Source organism: Hyla sarda, unplaced genomic scaffold, assembly GCF_029499605.1.
Source record: "Hyla sarda isolate aHylSar1 unplaced genomic scaffold, aHylSar1.hap1 scaffold_2225, whole genome shotgun sequence".
Taxonomy (NCBI): domain Eukaryota; kingdom Metazoa; phylum Chordata; class Amphibia; order Anura; family Hylidae; genus Hyla; species Hyla sarda.
In genome coordinates, this window is record NW_026608901.1 from 16660 (window position 1) to 24072 (window position 7413).

Consider the following 7413-nt stretch of genomic DNA (forward strand, 5'->3'; position numbering starts at 1 on the left):
TGCTGCAGCCAAAAAACAAAAGGTGGTGCTGCTGCTGCTTCTGCTGCTTCTGCTTCTGCTTGTGTCTGGCCGCTGTTGGAGCGTCCAGGCACAGGACTTCTGCTGCTGCTGACTAAATGGCCTCCTTAATTGGATCATTTGAGTAGCCAGCACACCTGTGCAGGTAGGGCATGACATGATAGGCAGCTGCCTTGATAGCGGGTGGGTGCTGAATGTTCCTAATTGACAAAATAAGATTAATGCTTATGAAGAAATATAAAATCTCATCCCTTCCCCAATATCGCGCCACACCCCTACCCCTTAATTCCTTGGTTGAACTTGATGGACATATGTCTTTTTTCGACCGTACTAACTATGTAACTATGTAACATAACATGGGGGGGGGGGGGGGGGGGTCTCCTGGCTGTTCACACAGGTGTGTCATTGCTGTACATTGACCATGCATTGCTTCTGTGGTATTGCAAAGGCAAAGACAAATGCTTCCAGCCATCCATTGCACTAATGGATTGGTCATCAGCTGGCTGTCTATGTCCCGCATCAATATAGACCAAAGTACAGAGGGTTAGGCTATGCTATTGTGCACCTACCTGATGCATCAGAAGGTGCGAGGCCCTTGCTAAATTCTGTGCACAGACTTTGAGATCTATACTTTAGACTGTATCTAAACCTGCTCCAACATGGACTGACATTCTGGCCTACTTTCAGCCGATGCGACTTGTCTGTCGCTGAACAGTCGCTTTTTATGTATTCAGCACCTATGTATAATGTTGTAAAAATGCTCTAGAAGCTAAAGTCGCAGAAATGTCACACATATTTGGCCTGCAACTTTCTGTGCGACAAATTCAGACAGGAAAAATCAGTATAAATCCTTAGAAAATTATCCCCCAGTGTCTCCATCTGCTGGCGGTATTGAATAAGCATTGCTGCACTGATGGGGTATGCATTAGACGAAAAAAAAGAAGAAAAAGAAGAATAATACGCCCAGAAAAGAGGCGAAAAGGAGAAAAACGTAAAAAAACGTGAAAAAAAAGTAAGAGGAAGAGAAGGGAAAAAAAGGTGGAAATGGGTTTAAAAGTGATTTCGGCGGATAAATATATATATATATATATATATATATATATATATATATACGCGCACACACACACATATATATAAACGTATTCTCCGTTGAGATATTGCAGCCGCTGCTGTGTCCAGGCCCAGGAGCCTTAGCACTGTGCTGTGATGTCACTCAATACCACTGACATCACTAGGTGTAAACAACATCTCTCCTTTGCTGTGTATGTGACTATGGAGCTGTTTGGTGATGTCGTCTATTATGGCCTTCATAGAAGCAACAGGAGATTGTTGCATCCATCTAGAACCCTCAGAACTACAGTGCTATGATGTCACTCACTTCCACAGGCCTTGCAGAGTGTAAACAACAACAACCCAGCTTTGTTGTGTATGTAACCATAGGGATTTGTGATGTCACCTAGAACCTTCACAGCAGCGACAGCTTTATGAGGAGCATCAGCACTGCTCTGCCTGAGCAGAACCATCACCGCCATAGGTTGTCAAATAACCCGGGTTTAACCCACACAGGTAAGTCCAATGGGGTGCAGGCATGTCCTCTATGCTTACAGCTTCCCGTGGGTGTTGGTTTGATACCGTTTGGGGACAGCCAAGGAGGCATCTGCAGGCAACAAAGGTAGGTGTGTGCTTGTGTGTGTGTTTCCTATGCAGATCCTAAGCCCAGTGTCACATGCAAGTAGGAGGAGTAAGAAGGGTTCCTGGCAAATCCGGGTTATGGATTGCATTTAAAAAGGCCCCGTGGGAGTGCAATGGGCCCCTGTCTTGCTGCTTAGCAATAATGGTATGGGTTTAGGTTCTGCTGTGTGTACTGGTGGTTGACTGCCCCCCAGCCCAGAGTGTGCATGGAAAATTGTCTGGCAGCCTCCCTGACAGCAAGCAGTGATAGTGCCCATGAAGGGCACCTTGTTGGGCCCGCCCCTTTCACGGTTATCGCTTCTCGGCCTTTTGGCTAAGATCAAGTGTAGTATCTGTTCTTATCAGTTTAATATCTGATACGTCCCCTATCTGGGGACCATATATTAAATGGATTTTTGAGAACGGGGGCCGATTTCGAAGCTTGCTTCCGTCGCCCTATGCATTGACCCGATATGGCAGTATCTTCGGGTACAGTGCACCACCCCCTTACAGGGTTAAAAAGAAAGATTCCTACTTTCATTGCTACCTGCTTGCTGGCTAGCCAGCTAGCCAGCCCTGTGGGCCTTGCTGCTGCTGCAGCCAAAAAACAAAAGGTGGTGCTGCTGCTGCTTCTGCTGCTTCTGCTTCTGCTTGTGTCTGGCCGCTGTTGGAGCGTCCAGGCACAGGACTTCTGCTGCTGCTGACTAAATGGCCTCCTTAATTGGATCATTTGAGTAGCCAGCACACCTGTGCAGGTAGGGCATGACATGATAGGCAGCTGCCTTGATAGCGGGTGGGTGCTGAATGTTCCTAATTGACAAAATAAGATTAATGCTTATGAAGAAATATAAAATCTCATCCCTTCCCCAATATCGCGCCACACCCCTACCCCTTAATTCCCTGGTTGAACTTGATGGACATATGTCTTTTTTCGACCGTACTAACTATGTAACTATGTAACATAACATGGGGGGGGGGGGGTCTCCTGGCTGTTCACACAGGTGTGTCATTGCTGTACATTGACCATGCATTGCTTCTGTGGTATTGCAAAGGCAAAGACAAATGCTTCCAGCCATCCATTGCACTAATGGATTGGTCATCAGCTGGCTGTCTATGTCCCGCATCAATATAGACCAAAGTACAGAGGGTTAGGCTATGCTATTGTGCACCTACCTGATGCATCAGAAGGTGCGAGGCCCTTGCTAAATTCTGTGCACAGACTTTGAGATCTATACTTTAGACTGTATCTAAACCTGCTCCAACATGGACTGACATTCTGGCCTACTTTCAGCCGATGCGACTTGTCTGTCGCTGAACAGTCGCTTTTTATGTATTCAGCACCTATGTATAATGTTGTAAAAATGCTCTAGAAGCTAAAGTCGCAGAAATGTCACACATATTTGGCCTGCAACTTTCTGTGCGACAAATTCAGACAGGAAAAATCAGTATAAATCCTTAGAAAATTATCCCCCAGTGTCTCCATCTGCTGGCGGTATTGAATAAGCATTGCTGCACTGATGGGGTATGCATTAGACGAAAAAAAAGAAGAAAAAGAAGAATAATACGCCCAGAAAAGAGGCGAAAAGGAGAAAAACGTAAAAAAACGTGAAAAAAAAGTAAGAGGAAGAGAAGGGAAAAAAAGGTGGAAATGGGTTTAAAAGTGATTTCGGCGGAGAAATATATATATATATATATATATATATATATATATATATATATATACGCGCACACACACACATATATATAAACGTATTCTCCGTTGAGATATTGCAGCCGCTGCTGTGTCCAGGCCCAGGAGCCTTAGCACTGTGCTGTGATGTCACTCAATACCACTGACATCACTAGGTGTAAACAACATCTCTCCTTTGCTGTGTATGTGACTATGGAGCTGTTTGGTGATGTCGTCTATTATGGCCTTCATAGAAGCAACAGGAGATTGTTGCATCCATCTAGAACCCTCAGAACTACAGTGCTATGATGTCACTCACTTCCACAGGCCTTGCAGAATGTAAACAACAACAACCCAGCTTTGTTGTGTATGTAACCATAGGGATTTGTGATGTCACCTAGAACCTTCACAGCAGCGACAGCTTTATGAGGAGCATCAGCACTGCTCTGCCTGAGCAGAACCATCACCGCCATAGGTTGTCAAATAACCCGGGTTTAACCCACACAGGTAAGTCCAATGGGGTGCAGGCATGTCCTCTATGCTTACAGCTTCCCGTGGGTGTTGGTTTGATACCGTTTGGGGACAGCCAAGGAGGCATCTGCAGGCAACAAAGGTAGGTGTGTGCTTGTGTGTGTGTTTCCTATGCAGATCCTAAGCCCAGTGTCACATGCAAGTAGGAGGAGTAAGAAGGGTTCCTGGCAAATCCGGGTTATGGATTGCATTTAAAAAGGCCCCGTGGGAGTGCAATGGGCCCCTGTCTTGCTGCTTAGCAATAATGGTATGGGTTTAGGTTCTGCTGTGTGTACTGGTGGTTGACTGCCCCCCAGCCCAGAGTGTGCATGGAAAATTGTCTGGCAGCCTCCCTGACAGCAAGCAGTGATAGTGCCCATGAAGGGCACCTTGTTGGGCCCGCCCCTTTCACGGTTATCGCTTCTCGGCCTTTTGGCTAAGATCACGTGTGGATTTCTGTGCGTGGTTTGGGTTGAAAGGAGTGGTGATCGGGGCCCTCTTTACGGGGGGCCCTGGATTGTTGCTGAGCTGCGATCGTGGGTTTTACCTGCAAAAATGAGCGAGAAGGCGCGTGGACTTGAGGACACGGTGCGGATCTACGTTCCTGGCGAGCACCGGGGGACGATCGGACTTGACCAAATCGTTGTGGAGATTCTTCGCAAGCTTGATTACCTACAGGTATGGAATGTATTGGCTATACAGGATTTTCCTAGGCAAGGAATTTATGATATTACTTTTTGTGGTTCTGAGATTTGCCAGAAAGTCTATATGGATCTTGAAGAAATGAAGAGGAAAAGTGAGCCTGCTATAATGAAGAAGATTAAAGTGGAACCATTATTTATGAATACAACAAAGGTAGTAATTGTCCACATGTATAATCCTAAGGTTTCTGATGAAATGGTTACAAACTTTTTGTTCCGGTATTGCGAGGAAGTGAAATTTATAGGAAGACTTAAGAACAAGTTTGGGTACTTTAATTGTAAGAGAAAGTTTATTGTAAAATTTAAAAAAGATGAAGGAATGCAAGATGGAAGGAAGAGCATACCACAGGTGTTTTCTATCGGAGGAGAGAGAGGTTTCTGCTTTTATGAAGGCCAGTTGCAATATTGTAGAAAGTGCCATGCCTATGGCCATGTGCAGGATTATTGCCCTGAGAAAGGAGAATGTTGCAGAAATTGTGGGAAAACTGGTCATGAAGCAAGTATTTGTACAGAGAAGAAGACATGTGATATCTGTGGAAGTGAGGAACATTTGGCAAGAGGCTGTGATATGTGGTATAAAAAGAAGAGAAGTTATGCTGATGCAGCTGGGAATAGAGGAGAACAAAGAGAAAAAGGGGGAGGGAGGTTTGTTCCTGGAGTTGGTGAGAGTGTGAGTGTGAGTGTTAATGTGGCACAGGTGGCTGAGGAAAGTTCTGTGATAGTGGAGCACATTAGCACTCAGGAGAGGTCAGGGGAGGAGGGTGTTTCCACTGCTGTGACTGGTGAGGAGACAGGTGTGGGAGGTGAATTTACCTTGGTGAAAAAGAAAAAAGCAAAAAAAGTGAAAGTGGTGGAGAAAATTGAGACAGTGTATGGTGATGTTCTTTCTAGTGAAGAGGCTATGGATGATATTGAATGTCCAAACCCAATTGTGGGGGAGGAGGAGGGAATGGAGGTTGTTGGGTCATCTCAGAGATCTCTAACACCTGGTCAGAGAGTTTCTCGCAGTAAGGAAGAAGAGGAGGAGGAAGATGAGGATGTGCAGGTTGTGAATAAAAGGTGTAAGACAGGGAGCTGGTCTGAGGATCAGGAAGCCCTTGTTCTTGGTAGTGATAATGAAATAGACAGGGACTCTAACATAGGGTCGCCTGATTGTTTTGCAAGTTTACATAGGAAAGTTGAAGGCCAAAATGTTAATTTCTAAGTTAAGATGGATTTTAAAGCATTTGGTTTTCTTTTCCTAGTTATTATGACTTTGGTTGTAACAACTATTAATGTAAGAAGTATTGAGTCTGAAATTAGGAGAGCTGCAATTTTTGATATTCTTGAGAATGTTAGAAGTGATGTGATATGTTTACAGGAGTGTGCAATAAAGTCAGCACCTTATGCAAATGAGTGGAAGTGTGGGCAGTCCTTCTGGTCCACATGTGCAGAAAACAAAAATGAAGGTGTTGGGATTTTATTGCGAAACAGGGACATTAAAGTTTTAAATTGCCAAACTTTAGTACCTGGTCGTTGTATGGTTTTAATTTTTGAGGTTTTGGGCCAGAGGATGAGAATTTTTAATGTGTATGCTCCAGCAGAAAAACAAGCACGTTTGTCTTTTTTAGAGTCCCTTAAGTTTTTTATCCCTGGTCGTGAAGATACTATTATTGTTGGCGATTTTAACTGCATTAGATCCGTCAATGATCGTGAGAGCTCTGCTGAGGTTAGAACTGATATTACTTCCAATGTTTTAAATCAAATTATTCAAGACTTGCATTTTACTGATGTTGGACTGATGGTTAGCACTGATGAAAGATATACGTACATATCAGATAGTGGCCGCTGTAAATCCCGGATCGATTACATCCTGGTCTCTGATGGGATTAAGGTGGTCCGGTGCAATCAAATGATGTCAACTTTCTCAGACCACAAGATGGTGTCGGCTGAGATAAGTGTCACAGAGTCCCTTCATTTTGGGAGGGGGCTCTGGAAATTAAATGTAAGTCTATTGGAAGATGAGGAAGTAATGGCTGGTTTTAATCATGTGTTTTTATCCTGTGTTTCTAAACAACCTGATTTTAGTAATGTCTTAGTGTGGTGGGAATGGGCTAAAGGAGAGTTTTCTAATTTCTTTAAGATGTTTTGCATAAAGAGAGCACAAGAGAAGAGGAGGAGTGATGAAAGGCTTGTATCCCGGTTAGAGACTCTCTATAAGTTTAAACGTGTTGGTGTGGAGGTGGAGGATGAGATTGTTAAGGTGAAGGGGGAGATGAAAAAAAGGTTGTTGGAAAAGGGAAGGAATATTGTATATAAGTCTAAAGTGCAGCACCTAGAAGAAAATGAGCAGTGTACACGGTATTTCTTTAAAAAATGTTTTAATGCTAAAGGTGTTTTTAAATCTGTTTTTACCCCTACGGGGGAAGTTTTTGGAGAGGAGATGGTGAAGGAGATTGGCAGATTTTATGAGACACTCTTTAGTAATAAGAGCAGAGCCAGTGAGACGGAGATGAATGATTATTGTAATATTTTGGAGAATAATGTTCCTGTTGAAAAAGTAGATTTTTTGATTGATGATGTTAGTGAAGGGGAGATCAAGCAGGCCCTGGATAAGATGGCCAAAGGGAAGACACCAGGCTGTGATGGTCTCCCCGCTGAGTTTTATTCCGCGTTCTGGAATATTTTAAGTAAAGAGTTTACACGGGTGGTGCAATATGTTTTTAACTCAGGTGTTTTAGCTGAATCTATGAAGAAAGGGGTCATAACATTAATTCATAAAAAAGGTGATGGCAGAGATCTTAAAAATTGGAGACCTATAACTTTATTAAATTGTGACTACAAGATAATTGCTAAGATTGTGGC

General features: G+C 43.6%; 1 non-coding gene across 1 annotated transcript; it reads left to right on the forward strand.

Moving 5' to 3' along the window:
* The first annotated feature begins 2003 nt into the window (after positions 1 to 2003).
* On the forward strand, positions 2004 to 2194 carry LOC130320888 (U2 spliceosomal RNA). Its single transcript, XR_008866706.1, has one exon. It is a non-coding gene; the product is annotated as a U2 spliceosomal RNA (small nuclear RNA).
* The last annotated feature ends 5219 nt before the right edge of the window (positions 2195 to 7413 follow it).